Below are 21,110 nucleotides of genomic sequence, written 5' to 3'. Positions count from 1 at the left end.
GAAGAAGGGCAATATATCGTAATTATGGGGTCTATCCACCAAGAATATCTAACAATTGTAAACACTGATGGTCCAAATGTGGGGTACCCAAATATATAAATCAATTAATCACAAACATTAAGAAACTCATTGATAATAATACCAAAATAATAGTGGACTTCAACACCCCACCTACAGCAATGGACAGATCATCTAAACAGAAAATCAACAAGGAAACAATGGCTTTGAATGACACACTGGACCAGATGGACTTAACAGATATATTCAGAACATTTCATCCTAAAGCAGCAGAATATAACTTCTTCTCCAGTGCACATGGAATGTTCTCCAGAATAGATCACATACTGGGACACAAATCAGCCCTCAACATGTACAAAAAGGTCAAGATCAAACTATGCATATTTTCAGACCACAACAGTATGAAACTCAAAATCAGTAAGAAAAAAATATGGAAAGGTAACAAATACTTGGAGACTAAAGACCGTCCTACTAAAGAATGAATGGACTAACCAAAAAGTTAAAGAGGAAATTAAAGTACATGGAAGCCAATGAAAATAATAACACTAGAGCCCAAAACCTCTGGAAGGCAGCAAAGGCAGTCATAAGAGGGAAGTATATAGAAATCCAGGCCTTCCTAAAGAAGGAAGAAAGGTCTCAGATACACAAACTAACCTTAAACCTTACAGAGAAACAAAAACAAAACAAAATAAAACAAAACAAAACAAAAACAGTAAAAGAGATCAATGAAACCAGAAGCTGGCTCTTTGAAAGAATTAACAAAATTGATAAACTCCTAGCCACTTTGATGAAAAGAAAAAGGAAAAGACCCAAATAAATAAAATCAAGAATGAAAGAGGAGAGATCACAACCAATACAGCAGAAACCCAAACAACAATAAGAGAATAAAAGCAATTATACGCCAATAGAATGGGCAATCTGGAAGAAATGAACAAATTCATACAAACACATAAACTATCAAAACTGAAAAATAAAAAATAGAAAATTTTAACAGACCCAAAACCAGTAAAGAAATTGAATTAGTAACAAAAAAATCTGCCAAAAAACAAGAGTCAAGGGCCATGGCTTTCCAGGATAATTCTACCATAGATTTAAAGAAGAGTTAACACCTATTCTCTTGAATCCATTCCAAAAAAATAGAAATGGAAGGAAAATGTCCAAACTCTTTCTATGAAGCCAGCATTACCTTGATTCCAAAACCAGACAGAGACCCCCAAAAAAGGAGAACTACAGACCAATTTCCCTGACGAACATGGATGCAAAAACCTCAACAAGATACTAGCCAACTGGATCCAATAATACATTAAAAACACTTATTCACCATTACCAAGTGATTTATACCTGGGATGCAGGGCTGGTTCAATATCCACAAAACAATCAATGTGATTCATCACATCAATAAAAGGACAAGAACCACATGATCCTCTCAATAGATGCAGAGAAAGCATTTGACAAAATACAGCATCCTTTCTTCATAAAAACCCTCAAGAAAGTAGGGATAGAAGGAGCATACCTCAAGATCATAAAAGCTATATATAAAAGACGCAACGCTAATATCCTCAATGGGGAAAAACAGAGCTTTCCCCCTAAGGTCAGGAACAAGACAGGGATGTCCATTCTTGCCACTGTTACTCAACACAGTATTGTAAGTCTTAACCTCAGCAATCAGACAACACAAAGGAATGAAAGGCAACCAGATCAGCCAGGAAGGTCAAACTTTCACTCTTTGCAGATGACATGATATTCTATATGGAAAACCCAAAAGATTCCACCAAAAAACTGCTAGAACTTATTCATGAATTCAGCAAAGTTGTAGGATATAAAATCAATGCACAGAAATTGGTTGCATTCCTATACACCAATGAAGCAACAGAAAAAAAAAATCAAAGAATCGATCCCATTTACAATTGCACCAAAAACCATAAAATACCTAAGAATAAATCTAGCCAAAGAGGTGAAAAATCTATACACTGAAAACTATAGAAAGCTTATGAAAGAAATTGAAGAAGACACAAAAAAATGGAAAAAGATTCCATGCTGCTGGATAGGAAGAACCAATATTGTTAAAATGTCAATACTACACAAAGCAATCTACATATTCAATGCAATCCCTATCAAAACAACATCAGCATTCTTCACAGAGCTACAACAAACAATCCTAAAATTTATATTGAACCAAAAAGACCCCAAATAGCCAAAGCAATCTTGAAAAAGAAAACCAAACCTGGAGGCATCACAATCCCAGACTTCAAGCTGTATTACAAAGCTGTAATCATTAAGACAGTATGGTACTGGCACAAGAACAGACACTCACATCAATGGAACAGAATAGAGAACCCAGAAATGGACCCACAAATGTATGGCCAACTAATCTTTGACAAAGCAGGAAAGAATATCCAATGGAATAAAGACAGTCTCTTCAGCAAGTGGTGCTGGGAAAACTGGACAGCGACATGCAGAAAAATGAACCTGGACCACTTTCTTATACCATACACAAAAGTAAACTCAAAATGGATGAAAGACTTCAATGTAAGACAGGAAGCCATCAAAATCCTAGAGGAAAAAGCAGGCAAAAATCTCTTTGACCTTGGCGGAGCAACATCTTACTCAACCTGTCTCCAGAGGCGAGGGAAACAAAAGCAAAAATGAACTATTCCTCATCAAAATAAAAAGTTTCTGCACAGCGAAGGCAACAATCAGCAGAACTAAAAGGCAACTGATGGAATGGGAAAAGATATTTGCAAACAACACATCAGCTAAAGGGTAGGTATCCAAAATCTATAAAGAACTTATCAAACTCAACACCCAAAAAAACAAATAACCCAGTGAAGAAATGGGAAAAAGACATGACATCCATATGGTCAACAGACATAAAAAATGCTCAACATCACTCATCCTTAGGGAAATACAAATAAAAACCATAATGAGATACCACCTCACATGGCTAACACAGGATGGCTAACATTAACAACTCAGGCAACAAGAGATGTTGGTGAGGATGCGGAGAAAGAGGATCTCTTTTGCATTGCTGGTGGGAATGCAAACTGGTGCAGTCACTCTGGAAAACAGTATGGAGGTCACTCAAAAAATTAAAAATAGAACTACTCTATTACCCAGCAATTTCATTACTAGGTATTTATCCAAGGATGCAGTTATGCTGTTTCAAAGGGGCACATGCACCCCAATGTTTACAGCAGTGCTATTGACAGATATATTTAGAACTCTGCATCCCAAAGCAACAGAATATACTTTCTTCTCAAGTGCACAGGGAACATTCTCTAAGATAGATCACATACCAGGTCACAAAACAGCCCTTCGTAAGTATACAAGAATTGAGATCATACCATGCACACTTTCAGACCACAATGCTATGAAGCTTGAAATCAACCACAGGAGAAAGTCTCAAAAACCTCCAAAAGCATGGAGGTTAAAGAAGACCCTACTAAAGAATGAATGGGTCAACCAGGCAATTAGAGAAGAAATTTAAAAATATATGGAGACAAATTAAGATGAAAATACAACAATCCAGAATTGTTGGGATTCTGAGATGCAGCAAAGGCGGTCCTGAGAAGAAAATACATTGCAATCCAGGCTTATCTCAAGAAATAAGAAAAATCCCAAATACAAAATCTAACAGCACACCTAAAGGAAATAGAAGCAGAACACCAAAGACACCCCAAACCCAGCAGAAGAAGAGAAATAATAAAGATCAGAGCAGAAATAAACAATATAGAATCTAAAAAAAACTGCAGAGCAGATCAACGAAACCAAGAGTTGGTTTTTTGAAAAAATAAACAAACTTGATAAACCTCTAGCCAAGCTTCTCAAAAAGAAAAGGGAGGGGTGCCTGGGTGGCTCAGTCGGTTAAGTGTCCGACTTCGGCTCAGGTCATGATCTCACGGTCCGTGAGTTCGAGCCCCACGTCGGGCTCTGTGCTGACCGCTCAGAGCCTGGAGCCTATTTCAGATTCTGTGTCTCCCTCTCTCTCTGATCCTCCCCTGTTCATGCTCTGTCTCTCTCTGTCTCAAAAATAAATAAACGTTAAAAAAAAAAAAAAGAAAAGAAAGAAAAGGGAGATGACCCAAATAGATAAAATCATGAATGAAAATGGACTTATTACAACCAATCCCTCAGAAATACAAGCAATTATCAGGGAATAATATGAAAAATTATATGCCAACAAACTGGACAACCTGGAAGAAATGGACACATTCCTAAACACCCACACACTTCTAAAACTCAAACAGAAAGAAATACAAAACTTGAACAGACCCATAACCAGTGAGGAAATTGAATCAGTTATCAAAAATCTCCCAACAAATAAGGGTCCAGGACCAGATGGCTTCCCTGGGGAATTCTACCAGACATTCAAAGCAGAGATAATACCTATTCTCAAGCTGTTCCAAAAAAGTGAAAGGGAAGGAAAACTTCCAGACTCATTTTATGAAGCCAACATTACTTTGATTCCTAAACCAGACAGAGACCCAGCAAAATAGGAGAACTACAGGCCAATATCCCTGATGAATATGGATACAAGAATTCTCAATAAGATCGTAGAAAATCGAATTCAACAGCATATAAAAAAATTATTCACCATGATCAAGTGGGATTGTTTCCTGGCCTGCAGGGCTGGTTCAACATTCACAAATCAACCAATGTGATACATCACATTAATAAAAGAAAAGATAAGAACCATATGATCCTGTCAATTGATGCAGAAAAAGCATTTGAAAAAATTCAGCACCCTTTCTTAATAAAAACCCTCAAGAAAGTCAGGATACAAGGAAAATACTTAAACATGATAAAAGCCATTTATGAAAAGCCCACAGCTAACATCATCCTCAATGGGGAAAAACTGAGAGCTTTTTCCTTGAAATCAGGAACACGACAGGGATGTCCACTCTCACCACTGTTGTTTAACGTAGTATTGGAAGTGCTAGCATCAGCAATCAGACAACAAAACAAAATAAAAGGCATCAAAATTGGCAAAGATGAAGTAAAGTTTCACTTTTTGCAGATGACATGATATTATGCATGGAAAACCCAATAGACTCCACCAAAACTCTACTAGAACTGATACATGAATTCAGCAAAGTTGCAGGATACCAAATCAATGTACAGAAATCAGTTGCATTCTTATACACTAACAATGAAGCAACAGAAAGACAAAGAAGCTGATCCCATTCACAACAGCACCAAGAAGCATAAAATACCTAGGAATAAACCTGACCAAAGATGTAAAAGATCTGTATGCTGAAAACTATAGAAAGCTTATGAAGGAAATTGAAGAAGATATAAAGAAATGGAAAAACATTCTGTGTTCATGGATTGGAAAAATAAGTATTGTTAAAATGTCAATACTACCCAAAGCAATCTACACATTCAATGCAATCCCAATCAAAATTGCACCAGCATTCTTCTCGAAACTAGAACAAGCAATCCTAAAATTTGTATGGAACCACAAAAGCCCCTGAATAGCCAAAGTAATATTGAAGAAGAAGACCAAAGCAGGAGGCATCACAATCCCAGACTTTAGCCTCTACTACAAAGCTGTAATCATCAAGACCGCATGGTACTGGCACAAAAACAGACACACAGACCAATGGAATTGAATAGAAACCCCAGAATTAGACCCACAAAAGTATGGCCAACTAATCTTTGACAAAGCAGGAAAGAATATCCAATGGAAAAAAGACAGTCTCTTTAACAAATGGTGCTGGGAGAACTGGACAGCAACATGAAAAATGAAACTAGACCGCTTTCTTACACCATTCACAAAAAAAAACTCAAAATGGATAAAGGACCTGAATGTGAGGAAACCATCAAAACCCTAGGAGAAAGCAGGAAAAAACCTCTCTGACTTCAGCTGCAGCAATTTCTTACTTGCCACATCCCCAAAGGCAAGGGAATTAAAAGCAAAAATGAACTATTGGGACCTCATGAAGATAAAAAGCTTCTGCACAGCAAAGGAAACAATCAACAAAACTAAAAGGAAACCAACAGAATGGGAAAAGGTATTTGCAAATGACATATCGGACAAAGGGCTAGTATCCAAAATCTATAAAGAGCTCACCAAACTCCACACCCGGAAAACAAATAACCCAGTGAAGAAATGGGCAGAAGACATGAATAGACATTTCTCTAAAGACGACATCCAGATGGCCAACAGGCACATGAAAAGATGCTCAACGTCGCTCCTCATCAGGGAAATACAAAGCAAAACCACATTCAGATACCACCTCACACCAGTCAGAGTGGCTAAAATGAACAAATCAGGAGACTATAGATGCTGGTGAGGATGTAGAGAAATGGGATCCCTCCTGCACTGTTGGTGGGAATGCAAACTGGTGCAGCCACTCTGGAAAACAGGGTGAAGTTTCCTCAAAAAATTAAAAATAAACTTACCCTATGACCCAGCAATAGCACTGCTAGGAATTTACCCAAGGGAAACAGGAGTACTGATGCATAGGGGCACTTGTACCCCAATGTTTATAGCAGCACTCTCAACAATAGCCAAATTATGGAAAGAGCCTAAATGTCCATCAACTGATGAATGGATGAAGAAATTGTGGTTTATATACACAATGGAATACTACGTGGCAACGAGAAAGAATGAAATATGGCCTTTTGTAGCAATGTGGATGGAATTGGAGAGTGTTATGTGAAGTGAAATAAGCCATACAGAGAAAGACAGATGCTATATGTTTTCACTCCTAGGTGGATCCTGAGAAACATAACAGAAGACCATGGGGGAGGGGAAGGAAAAAAAAAGGTTAGAGAGGGAGGGAGCCAAAACATAAAAACTGAGAACTGAGGGTTGATGGGGGATGGGAGGGAGGGGAGGGTGGGTGAGGGGTATTGAGGAGGGCACCTTTTGGGATGAGCACTGTGTGTTGTATGAAACCAATTTGACAATAAATTTCATGTTAAAAAGAAAAAAACTCAGGCAACAACAGATGTTGGTGAGGATGCAGAGAAAAAGGATCTCTTTTGCACTGCTGGTGGAATGCAAACTGGTGCAGCCATTCTGGCAAACAGTATGGAGGTTCCTCAAAAAATGAAAAATAGAACTACCCTATTACCCAGCAATTGCACTGCTACGTATATCTATCCAGGGGATATAGGTGTGCTGATTCGAAGGGGCACATGCTCCCCAATGTTTATAGCAGCACTATTGACCATAGCCAAAGTATAGAAAGATCCCAAATGTCTATCAATGGATGAATGGATAAAGAAGATGTGATATATATATATATATATATATATATATATATATATATATATATATATATATAAAATATATATATAATATATAAAAATATATACAAATATATAAAAATATATAATATAAAAATATATAATATATATAAAAATATATAATATATAGTACATATAAAATATATAATATATAAAATATAATATATATCTAATACATATAATTAATATATAATATAAAATAGATATAATAGATATAAAATATATATAATATATAAAATATATAATAAATATATATAAAATTTATATATATATACACGTATATATATATCCATCCACATACGTACACACACACACACACAAAATGGAGTATTCATCAGCAATCAAAAAGAATGGAATCTTGCCATTTGCAACCACGTGGATGGAACTAGAGGGTATTATGCTAAGTGAAATTAGCCACAGAAAGAAAAATTATCATATGAATTCAATCATATGATAAATTTAAGATGCAAAACAGATGAGCTTAAGGGAAGCAAAAATAATATAGAAACAGGGAGGGGAACAAAACATAAGACTCTTAAATATAGAGAAAAGAGAGTTGCTGAGGGGTTGTGGGAGGGGGCATGGTCTAAATGGGTAAGGAATCTGCTTCTGAAATCATTGTTGTACTATATGCTAACTTGGATGTAAATTTAAAAATAAAATAAAATAAATAATAAAAATAAAAATATTAGGAATGCACAGGGATGAAAACCGTGCTCCTGCCTTAGTTTCTTATTTTCTACTGAAGATGAAACAGATTTATAATGTTATATGGAAAGTGCTATGCTAGGTCCATGGAGAAACTACTGTAGCAATGCAGCAATGATTGTAGAAAGTCCTCTCAGTGGAGTGGGATAATATTGGAAACTCCTTTTTCTTCATCTCTTAGTTTATTGCTTCTAATTAAAAGGCTTGGACTTAGTTCAGGCCGTGTAGACAACTTGAGTGTTGGAATTAAGAACACTTCTTAAGTCAGAGCAGAGATTTGCCAACTTATCTTTGAATAAACAGAAGATCTTATCCCAAAGTAACTGAACTCTCACTTTAATCCCACCATTTAGGCTCCCTTTCATCTATCCATTACTGATAAAGGAAAAATCTTAAATGAAAGCTGGCTATACAATCTGGGATTTCATAGAATATGGAGACAAACTTCAGGAAAATGAAAAACATTATAGGTCACAGATCTTGGCAAAAGGTCTGGAACAGAGACAAGATTCAGAAATGAGGTTTATATTTAGCAGATTCAGGCAATAGAAGTCTACTACTAAAAATGCCTTGCCATGTGCTATAATGTGAAAAGTACAATATTTAAAATCAGATGTGGACTTTAATTCCCGATTTTTATGACCTTGGGTAATTTTTTTAAAATCTATCCAAGCCCCAAATTTTATTCTTCACTATAAAATAATATTATCAAGCCCATATACTGTTTCAAGATTAGAATGAAATGTATATGCCACTAGGGTGGCAAGTCAAAACTATTTCTTTTTCCCAGCCTGCATTCCCTTACTCTAATTGTGAAAGATTTTATTCTACCTTGCCTTCAATGACTCCTCATCCTACATAGATGGTAACTCTTTGTCCCTAGGAAAGTAAAATTCCCAGCACACAAGGACTATGCAATCTCATGAAAACACACCACTACCCAGAAATACATGCTGCAATGAGGATTTATAAAACGTGTCACAGTCCTCAGCTTTCCCAGGCCCAGATTCTGATTACTAGGGCCTCCTACAGCCAGCATCAGCACTAAAAATCAGACCTCTGATCACTACTTTAGAATTTAAGATCCAGCAGCATACATCAGATTGAAGTCAACCCCAGAAAGTTTTACATTTTCCCTATACATTTCCACTGCGCACTCCTCTTGGAAAACTCATAGCTAGGTAAATACACCTTGCTTCTGCCTCCTGACACCCTTACTCATCATACAAGCAGTCCCCTCCATCAAATATTCACGTTCACAAAATATTCTGTGCTCTCTCCCCATCCCCTTGACTCAACTTCCCACTTTTCTTCCTCTCAAAACTTTCCTTCACACACTTTGGAGGGTTCATCGTATGATCAACATAATACTTTAGTGAATGTTCTTTTCACCTTCTGGGCTAATATGAAACCTAAGGGCTTTCCTTCCCAGCAGCACTCCTAAATGAAGGCCACCCCTCCCATATTTATGTCCCTATGTTTGGGAGATGGTTGTGGAGCTGACCCACACTGGGTGAGCGACCATGAGAGTCATTTAAAGTAGCAGCCTCAGTTTCATCATTGGCAAAGTGGAAACGATAACAGTAGTAATCTCTTAGTTTGCTGTTACAATAAGATAATGTATATAAAGTACTTTGAACAATGGGTGATATTTAGTAAGTACTCAATAAATTAAGGTTATTATTTTCATCATCTGCCTCCTCCTACCATAATTACCTATCTTTAATTGCTTTTAAAAGGTACAATTTTAGCACAGATCCACCATATTTAGAGATCTCTGAATTCTCCAGGGTAGAATACTTAACAAGTAGTAAAAATAGAACCATTTAATTTCCTTATAAAATCTATAGGAATCTTTAAAGGTGTTCCACAGTATTTTCTCAAAACATTGTAAACGTTATTCGTGAAAGGAGGAAAGGAGGAAAACAACATGTCCTGGTTGGGTTAAAAGTGTTTACCACAAGAGAATACATGTGGGGGCCGAAAAGCTAAAACTCCCTTTCTGGGGGGTCATGAATGCAATTAAATTTATATTTACCCTATAATAAATTATGTTAGAAGACTGATGGCAAGTATGTTCCACACTTTGTTTTATATCCTGAGATACAATCCGCCCATGAAAGCTCAACCATGGAACAGGAATACCAGCAGCACTTAGAGCACAGTGAGTGCTTCAGGAACAAGTGAGCAAACGTAACAGCAGCCTCAGAGCAGTGGGTTTTGTTTCAGTCTCTGCAGTCCTCCCAGGCCATCACATCCACTGAAAGCTTCTCACACCATCCACCTGAAGGCCATGCATACAGCCTGTAGTGTGTTTGCATGTGAGTAACCCAACATTTTGTAAGTAATTTTTATCTAATATAACTGCTTCCTTGATCCTAATAGCATTCATCATGCTCAAATAGATGGAACTCTAAAAATAAGTTAGCAAAAAGCCTGCCAGAATATCTTCTGCAGAATAAGAATTCATTAAAACAAAACAGCTAAAAAAAAAAAATCACTTAACTCAAATTGGATCTGGAAAACCACAAGTCAATGAAATGAATTCACAGAGACTATGAGGTAACTAAGTGGAAAGACAATACATAAATGGTTGCAATGTGCTTGGCTATTCAATAGAAGTCAATAGAAAAATGCCAGAGATAATCATAGTATTTAAAAACATCAATATCAAGAATTTTACAATTTCATATTCAATGTTTTCATAGTTTATACATCTTCATTTGGTTTCAGATTTTTTTAAATTTTCAACTAATCTAGGTAATAAGCATTTTGAAGGTAAGGATTTAGTTATCATTAACACTAGGCATAGTACAAACAAAAAATCCCACACACATTAAAAAAAATAAGTACTCCCTCCATTTACTTCATACAATCAACTTAAGAAAAAAAGTTGGCAGGGACTGGGGGCAGGAATGTAATACATGTGACTTTTCATAGAGATTCTCATGGATGCTATGCATTGTAACATATACACTAAAACCTTGGATTACAAGTAACTTTTTCTGCGAGTGTTCCACAAGATGAGCAAACATTTCTAATAAATTTTAACTTGATAAATGAATGATGTCTTGCAATATGAATAGTACATGACGCCAAACATCACATGATCACAACTAAGCCAATGGTTTTTCTTTTCCTCTCTCTACACAGATTGCAGTTGATCATCATAAGCAATGTCAAATTTCCATGAAATCCTCAAAAGGAGGCAAAAACAAGTGTCATTGGATAGGTTCTTTCTTAAAGTTGCAGTGCAAGAAAAGAAAGAGATTTCACCGAGTCTGTTAGTGAGAGTGAAAGTAGTCCTACGCAATAACCCTCCTCTCTCTCTTGCCTCCCTCACACCAGCCATGAAGGTTTTCAAAGGTAAGTGCAGGTTAATTTATTTTTCTTTATATTTTATTATTTCCTATTATATTTACAGTATTGTTATCCTTTTATTTTTATATGAGTATTTTGGGTTGTGTAACAAATCATCTGAGTGTCCATGATTTCTTATGGGGAAATTTGCTTTGATATGCAAGTACTTTGCATTACAAGCATGTTTCTGGAATGGATTATGCTCACAAACCAACGTTTTACTGTACTGAAAAGTCTCACATCCCAGAAAATCCCTCACATTAACCCAAGCAAACAGAGATAGGTGGTCATCTATAATCAGATATATATTATTATTCAACACAATTAACTTGCTGATGTATCTACTTAATCTTAAAATTAAGATCTGAATACTCTGTAAGCATCTGGTTTTGTGATTTTCTTTGCTTTAAAGCATCTAATATTATGAAAAAGCATAACTGTATCTGTGTTCAGCCTCTGATGGAATTCTGCCTTGTCCAAAATGTCCAATTTTATTTCACATCAAGCCATGATTATAAATAGGCTTTTCTGATCGTATTATTTTTCTCTGCAGAATTTTGGAGCTCGGAAGAGGAAAGTAATAAGTCCCATCATTATTTTGAGTTGAATTTAAGTCTGTATGTAACATGGTATAGGTTTCAAGAAATATGCCAAGTCCTGTCTTTCAATAAATGCTTCACATGCTAAGATACTCATTTCCAAAATGACATTAACCACCACATTTGATAAAATGGATCGATTATCAAAGTTTCTCTAGCCAGTCATGGAGATGGAGGGATTTATTTTGAATACCACCCTAATAGCTGACAATAATGAGGCCAGAACAGTGTTTGATCAACCAAGTATGCAAGCAACATTCATTTCCATGTTGTTACAAAATTAGATAGAACATATGGTCTCTGCCTATAGAATTTTTTTCTAATTTTGATGTTGTAACCACCATTTAAAGTACCATTCATCAACCTTAAGAGTTTTTAGCAGCTTGATATATAAAATCATTAAAATATAAGAAAGTGCCCAATTTTGCAGCACTTAATCCACTATATTCAAAATTTATTATCTTCCATTTTTCTGATTTTCCCTCCCAAACGGTTCTGGAAAAAAATTAGTCAGGTTCAAAGTCCCAGGCATCTTAAAGACTTGGGTTACCAACCTCTAAGTAAAATATTTTATCATCTGCCAATATCCTGGCCTTTTACTATGCCAATAAAGTGATCCTTGCTGGTTACTGAAGATGAATTTCAGAAGCTTCAGGGACTTGAACAAGAAATTATGACCAAGGAGCATCCTAATTAGTGCAATCTTTAAAGTTATCACATTAGTAATTGACTAATATAAATAGTTAAGAATCCAAGCTTTAAAGCCTGATTGCCTGGGTTGAAATCTTTCTTTTATTACTTACTCTCTGTGTGACATTGAAAAGTTAATTAAACTCTCTGTACCTTATTTTTCTTATCTATAAGATAGGGATAATAATAGCACCTGTCTAGTACTTTGAGGGGTAATTGAGTTAATACATGTAAAACTCTTAGAATACATAATACTAGGCTCTCAAGAAGTGTCTCATTTTGTGTTATTATCATTATTTCTATGGAATAGTATTTTGCCTTATTATGTTTTCTTAGTAGTTAGAAGAGAAGTTTGATTTCAAATATTTAAATTTTTTTTAACGTTTATTTATTTTTGAGACAGAGACAGAGCATGAATGGCGGAGGGTCAGAGAGAGGGAGACACAGAATCTGAAACAGGCTCCAGGCCCTGAGCTGTCAGCACAGAGCCCGACGCGGGGCTCGAACTCACAAACCACGAAATCATGACCTGAGCCAAAGTCAGCCGCTTAACCAACTGAGCCACCCAGGTGCCCCCTGATTTTAAATATTTAAAATGAAAAATATTACTGCAGAAAAATAAAATTCCAGATACAAGAAGTATTAAACACATAAATGACAATCACTTGATGGTATACACTGGGAATTAGAAAAAAAAAATTCACAGGGTGCTTGGGTGGCTCAGTCAGTTAAGCGTCCAACTTCAGCTCAGGTTGTGATCTCACAGTTCGTGAGTTCGAGCCTGTGTCAGGATCTGTGCTGATAGCTCAGCCTGGAGCCTGCTTGGGATTCTATGTCTCCCTTGCTCTCTGCCCCTCCCCTATACTCGCTTTCTCACTCGCTCTCTCTCTCAAAAGTATATAATAAAAAAAATTAAAAATAAAATTAATGGCATTGATACAAAAAAGCTAGGACAGTTAAGTAGCTTAAAGTTAAAAGATTTTAAAATTCCATTGTGGGCAGATATTTAATTTACAGAAAGAATTGATAAAACAATTTAAAATTCATCTTTTCTTACCCTCAAAAGAAATTACTCATGTTTTTAACGGATTCCAATTCAAAATCAGTCCTGCTAAAGCAAGCAAACAAAAACACATCAACATATCAAACAGCATTTTTTTTTAATTTTTTAAATGTTTTATTTATTTTTGAGAGTGAGACCATGAGTGGAGGACAGAGAGGAGGACAGAAGATCTGAAGTAGGCTATGCACTGAGAGTGGTAAGTCAGATGCGTGGCTCAAACTAACAAACCAAGAGATCATGACCTGAGCCCAAGTTGGATACTCAACCAACTGAGCCACCCAGGTGCCCCTCAAACAGAATTTTTCAGTTCAGATATATACCAATGATTCACATACTGGTTAGGCTTTATATATTATACTGAACAGTTTTGATTACCACCCTTTCCTACAGAAAATAATTGCTTCCTAGAGTGATATAAAAATATGAAAATATCTTCTGGGTAAAAATTACTTGAAAGATTGTTCAGCAAATATTCTTCAAGGAAACAAATTTCTCAGGGGCTTTTACCAAAACACGTGGGCTGTCTTGTCTTTTTCTCCAAAAAGGAAGTACACGAGTTGATAACATTTGGAACTTTGGGTTAGTAAGTACATTTGTGTTTAGATGAAATCTTTTGGAAATAGCAAGGGACTAACTAAAATGGTGTTAAACTAAAATCTTTTTCCCCTAGTGTCTGAGAACTCAAGAGTAAAACCACAGGTGATGAAAAATCAGAAAAATTCATATTAATAAGCATTAATATTCAGGGATGATGTTAGAAATTTTGAGAGGAAGTCTCTCACACACACACACACACACACACACACACCCCTTTGGTAACTGCAATAACATGATGTAAAAAAATACCATCCGGTATTGAATGGCTTACAACCACAGGGATGTATTCCCAAAAGCATAGCACAAGCAATTGTGGTTCTGGTTATTTGGGTTAGGCTTAGCTGGCTGAAAAGCCTTACTCAGGCTGTGGGTTGGATTCAGATCTGCACTGCATATGTTCAATCCAAGGTAAGACTGATAACCTAGCACTACTTAGGGATCTTATGGGGGATAAGTAGAGTACAAAATGGGGCAAGAACTTTTAAAGCCTCTGCTTGTGCCTGTCTGCTAATCTTCGACAGACCAAAATAACTTATATGACCAAACCTAACATAAATGGGGCAGTTAAACATACTCAACCCACATTTGACTGGGTCCCTGACCCCTTACCTGGATCTTGCCAGCTCCCCTTACTCCAAGGCCTAGTGCATGAATTTCTTATCCCTGAAAAATTGGTGGATATTTCTGGAATCATGGTATTAACTTCTCCCCTAGGTCCATGCATTCTGTGGCTTCATCTTTTTGATACTGACAATAGCCTGGTTCAAAACTAAGTCTCCTCTGTAAATTGCCAAATTTAATCTTACGATTCCATTTGATGGCAACTTCTGGAAGGCTAGCCTCAGAGCTATGACAAACACCTTCTCCTCCTTGATAGTTATCTTCTCTCAATAGGCCTGCTGCTCAGTTCCCAGAGTACAGTGTGACTGAGACCTTGTGGTCTAGGAGACTATTACAAATTTTATACAACGGACACCTGAAAATCTACCACTTTCTTAGTCAACTTTAAACCTTAATTCTCTTACATGCACCTAGTTTAATAAAGAATTACTCTTTTTATGGTAAATTTAATATGTAAAATTGTACATTACACTTGCATTTGCAATATTTGGATTAAGGTGAGTTGGTAGGCAGCTAAGAGTTTAGGTTTTTTTAAGCCACTGGCCCAATATCACAAAGTTAATCAAAAGAAAGATGAAGTCAAACCATGTTCTTTCCATTCTCAATCCACTGAGCCTCTGACTCCCCCTGCAACTCTGGTTAGTCTGATATAGTTAAAACCTGACAAGTTGCCACTTTTTCCCTCAAATATTTTCTTAGCATATCCATGAATTATAAGAGATTAAAGACCTATTTATCAGCTGTTTAACCATCAAATAAAATGTGCAGTCTTCAACATCAATCTGATCATACTCATTAATGTGCACTGAAATGAATAAAACTAAGCATTTAATCTTAGACTGATTCCTTTTTTTATTTCTTCCTCTAACAAGAGTTTTCATCTTCACTTACTTGTTTCCACAAATAGAACAAACACCTTCACACCAGTAAAATTTTTCTAATTTTTAAAAAGATTAATCATTACATTTGAAAGTCCAGGTTTTGATATATTTCATCAGTTAATCCATTCATGCAACAGCTCCTGGTTGAGCACCTTTTTTGAATAAGCCAGTGCTGGACACTATGGTTTTATTATCAAACACAGAGCTATGGTTTTTAGCTTTATGAACAGAATCTCATCTATTATAGAGTATATACTCGGCATTGATGCAATTGTGAAAGGCTTAGAATATTGCTAAGTTTATAACATTTTAACCTCTGGAAATTCTATTTGTCTCCTACTGTTTTATTAACATTCAATATTCCACATAGATATTTTGCTATTGCCCTGGTTTAACTTTATGTCAACTGTATTAGATAAGGAGCACACTCTTCTTATCTAAGTACTATCCGTATCTAAAGCTAAATTAAAGCTTAGCTTAGCTTTAGCTTAAGAAAACTAAATTAAAGCTCTTTTAATAAAGGTATGTGAAAATGTGTTCATAAATACAATAGTCACAATACCTTGGTTTTTTTTTTCAATATATGAAATTTATTGTCAAATTGGTTTCCATACAACACCCAGTGCTCATCCCAAAAGGTGCCCTCCTCAATACCCATCACCCACCCTCCCCTCCCTCCTACCCCCCATCAACCCTCAGTTTGTTCTCAGTTTTTAAGAGTCTCTTATGCTTTGGCTCACAATACCTTATTTTGAATGCTTAACCTACCATTTTGCCCATGGAAGAACAGAAATTCTTATGGCCACTGCCCCCCTTAAATTTTAACGTTTATTTATTTTTGAGACAGAGAGAGACACAGCATGAACGGGGGAAGGGCAGAGAGAGAGGGAGACACAGAATTAGAAGCAAGCTCCAGGCTCTGAGCCATCAGCCCAGAGCCCGACACGGGGCTCGAACTCGCGGACCGCGAGATCGTGACCTGAGCTGCAGTTGGGCGCTTAACCGACTGAGCCACCCAGGTGCCCCTGCCCCCCTAAATTTTAAAACTTACACATATACATGTAAATTTATGTGTGTATAAAATAGTCTTCAAAAACGATTCCTCTGGAAATCACTAAAATTCAATATGTAACAGATTGGGAACAAATATGAAAATCAAATGATTTCAACCTACAAATCTTCTGTAACAAAAACATTTGATATGGATCACTTTTTTTTTCCCATCTTCATATAAAATTAACACTATGGTTTCAGAGTTTTATATTCCTCCCTTAAAATAAATAACATTTCTCATTACACCTAAGTCTGCTAATACTAAATTCATATACACTTGTAAAATAGACAATTGCATTATGATCTATGGAAACATTTCTCTTATTCTTATTTTCATTAGGTTCCTAAAGCAAACATTCAGATGCTTTTGCATCCTGAATTATTATATAATGTGAAGTCAAAACATAAGAAATTGTTTTTATTTGACCAGTTTTGATCTACAAACATGGCAATTTTCACATTTCAACCCAACAGTTGTTCGTTTGTCTGGATCACTTCCTAGAATACGAGTTCCTCAAACCAGGGACTATAATTTATTCCTAAAGTACATAATTTACATAAGTTATATGTGCTTAAGTGTCTTCCTATACCTGAAGTATATAGGTTTGGCTCAAGCATTCTTTCTATGCCTTGAATAAAAGGTCAGTGCTCTTTATAAGATTATAACTATTTGGAATGGTTCACTCTAGCCCCTTCAGGTTGCTCTTTAAGGGTTCTTGCAAGGAATGATGAGAAAACAACATGAAATCCTGAATGTAATGCCTGGCACATAGTAAGTCTGCAAAACATGTGCAGCTATTACTAATATTATTGCTAAAATAGGGGCAGATGCAGGGTATAAGTAACAACTCATACGGTATTCTACCTGGAATAATTAAAATAGATCAGCTAAGGGTTCCAGGAAGTATCTCAAAAGATGGGATGGTAGTTTCCACAGGTATACAGAGGTGAAGATTTGTGTAAAAGAGCCATGGCAAATAGCTAATACAGCCAGAATCCAGGGGGGGACTCTGTAGATGATGTAAAAAGAATCAGTTCAGATTTTAAAGTACCTAATCTTATTGATACAACACATTCAAAACTTTCAACAATTCTCAGCTCATTTAGAAAGAAATATCTACATATCTTGTATGGTCATTCTGTCTCTTTAATGAACATTGCTAGGATCCACTGAACTACTCTCATTCTTTTGATTCAGCACCATATGCTTCCACAGATATTTCATACATTCCTCTTTGAAAATCTCAAATGTATTTGTTAATATTCCTATAAAATTTTAATCCTGCAGTGTAAATTTGGGGTTACATGAAAATATCATTCAAAATTACATTTCCAATAAACATTTCTATGTCTCATACATTATGTCATTTTTGTTGATGTCCTCTAAGGGTGAAGAATTAAAGACAAATTATTTCTGAGAAGGACCCTTCAATCATCAAAACTCTGCTTGTCACATTTCTTTAAAAAGATAAAGTAAAAATAATTTTCTTCTTTGAATGAACTCCATAATACTTATTATATGTCAGGTACTGTGCCAAGCAAATTTTACACATAATCTTATCAAACTCTCACACCCACTTTGTGAGGTATCATTATCATTATCCACTTTACAGACACAGAAACTGAGGACGTAACAGTCATTCTCATCATACTGAAAGGGAAAATTAAGAGACTTTAAGTAACATTGCCAGTGAGTAGCAAAGCCAGGAATTAAATCCAGGCAACTTTATTATCATTTTTTATTACCTTAATCCTACACTATACAGCCTCTTAAGAGAGAAGCACTCATAATCTGCATGTCTTCTCATTTGCAAACTTATACAGTGCTATATTATAGTTTTGTTTATACATTGTTAAAACCTATATTTGTCTGGCATCATATATGCACATATTCCTCCACTTGCAAAAAGGTGATGTCCCAATAACCTCATTATAAGTTGAAAATATCCTAACTCAAATATGTATTTAATACACCTAACCTACCAAACATCATAGCTTAGCCTAGCCTACCTTAAATGTCCTCAGACAATTTATGTTAGGAGTAAGCAAGATGGTGGCAGAGTAGAAGGATCCTAAGCTCACCTCATCTCATGAATACAACTAGAAAACTATCAAATCATCTTGCATACCCCAGAAATTGATGTGAAGACTGGAAGAACAAACTCCATGACTAAAGGTAGAAAAGAGGCCACATTGAAGAAACAGAGGTGTGGAGACACGGTTTGGGAGAGAAATCGATCAATGCAGCTACTTTGGAGATAGAGCTGTGATAGTGGAGAAGGGCAAAAGCAGACTAGCATGTAAGTGAGTGCACAAGGAAGATGACTCTCCATAGCAACTGGCTTGAAAAGCAAGAGGGACTGAATTTCCTGAGTTCTTGTAACCAGTGGGGCTTAAAGCCTGGAGTTCTAAAGGTCAGCAGTTTGGGCTTGAGGACAGCCCAAAGGCATTGGGGAAGCTTTTGGAGAGAAGGCAGGGCAAAGAAGCCAAGGACATACACAATGGAAATAGCAATCTGAAGAGCACCTGGGGCACACAGTGGGGAGATTATTCACTCCCCTCAGACCACTTCCCGAGAGGTAGCATTCATAGAGACACCTCTCCAGGAACAAAGGAGCTGGCTAGTGCCATTTCCCTCCCTTGCACCTTAGCATAAGCACAGAGCCTACTGCGGGAACCAGCATAGTGCTAACACTAACTTGCTTACACCAAGCTCTACCCCCGTGCACTCCAGTGGAACTGCCTTTCCCAGTTACTCTTGCCTCAGTCCCACAACAGTGGGCCCCCTTCCTCAGATCAACCCAAACCCCTGCCCACACCACATGTCCCAACTTTTACAGAGCCTCAGTTCTGGTAGCAGTGGTAACACTCAGTTCACAAGCAGATCAGAGCACACCTAGTTAAAATGCACTGTGTTCAGGCCAGGGACCAAACACTGTCCACAACAGACAAAGAGAACATCTGCTGACAACTAGCCTAAAGGATAAAGTAGCCAGGACAAAACAGCAGAGCATATGCAGCACACATTGAAGATACTCTCTCAAGTGCCAGGCCCTGGGAAACAGGGGATGATACACTGCAGGGACTACAGGACCTCTTCTTCAAAAGACCATTAACCTCAAGGAAAGGAGAAGTAGGTGACTTTCCTAACACATAAAAAGAGGCAGAGACTTAGACAAAATGAGAAGACAGAGGAATTTGTCCCAAAAGAAAGAACAGGACAAGGTCGCAGCCAGAGATCTAAGTGAAACAGATGTAAGTAACATGTATGATAGAGAATTTAAAGTAATGATCATAAAGATACTCACTGGATTTAAAAGAGTGGAAGACATCAGTGAGACCCTTAACACAGAGTTAACATAAAGGGCTCAATAAATGAAATGAGAAACATGCTTGATGGAATGAAAAGCAGGCTGGAAGAAGAAGAGGAACAAATTAATGACCTAGAAAACAAAGCAATGGAAAGTAATTCAAGTAAACAAAAGAGAGAAAAAAGTATTATGCAAAATGAGGACAGCCTTAGGGAACTCAGTGACTCCATCAAACCTACTAACATTTACATTATAGGAGTCCTAGAAGAAGAGAAACGAAGGGGGGAAGAAAATTTATTTGAAGAAATAATAGCTGAAAACCTCCCTAATCTGGGTAAGGAAATCGCCAGCCATATTCAGGACGCAAAGAGAACCCCCCCAAAAATCAACAAAAGCAGATCCACACCAAGATATATTGTCATTAAAATGGAAAAAATCTAGTGAGAAAGAAAAAAACTTTTAGAGCTGCAAAAGAAGACAGTCATATACAAGGAAAAACCCATAATGTTATCAGAGGCTTTTTTAGCAGAAACTTTCTAAGCCAGAAGGGAGTGACATGATATACTCAAAGTGCTGAATGGGAAAAATTTACAGCCAAGAATACTCTATCTAGCAGGGCTATCATTCAGAATAGAAGTAGAGATAGAGTTTCCAAGACAAACAAGAGTTCATGATCACTAAACCAGCCCTGCCAGAAAGACTAAAGGGGAGGTCAAATAACACACACCTAAACAATGAATTGGTCAACCATGAAATAATGAAAGAATTAAAAAGTACATGGAAACAAATGAAAATCAAAACACAACAGTTCAAAACCTTTGGGATGCAGCAAAAGTGGTTCTAAGAGGAAAGTCTATAGCAATATAGTTTACCTCAAGAAGAAAAATACCAAACAACCTAACCTTATACTTAAAGGAGTCAGAAAAAGAACCACAAAACGAAAATCCAGAAA

The sequence above is a fragment of the Acinonyx jubatus genome, chromosome B3, assembly GCF_027475565.1.
Source record: "Acinonyx jubatus isolate Ajub_Pintada_27869175 chromosome B3, VMU_Ajub_asm_v1.0, whole genome shotgun sequence".
NCBI classification, from domain to species: domain Eukaryota; kingdom Metazoa; phylum Chordata; class Mammalia; order Carnivora; family Felidae; genus Acinonyx; species Acinonyx jubatus.
Note: the sequence above shows the minus strand (reverse complement) of the source record.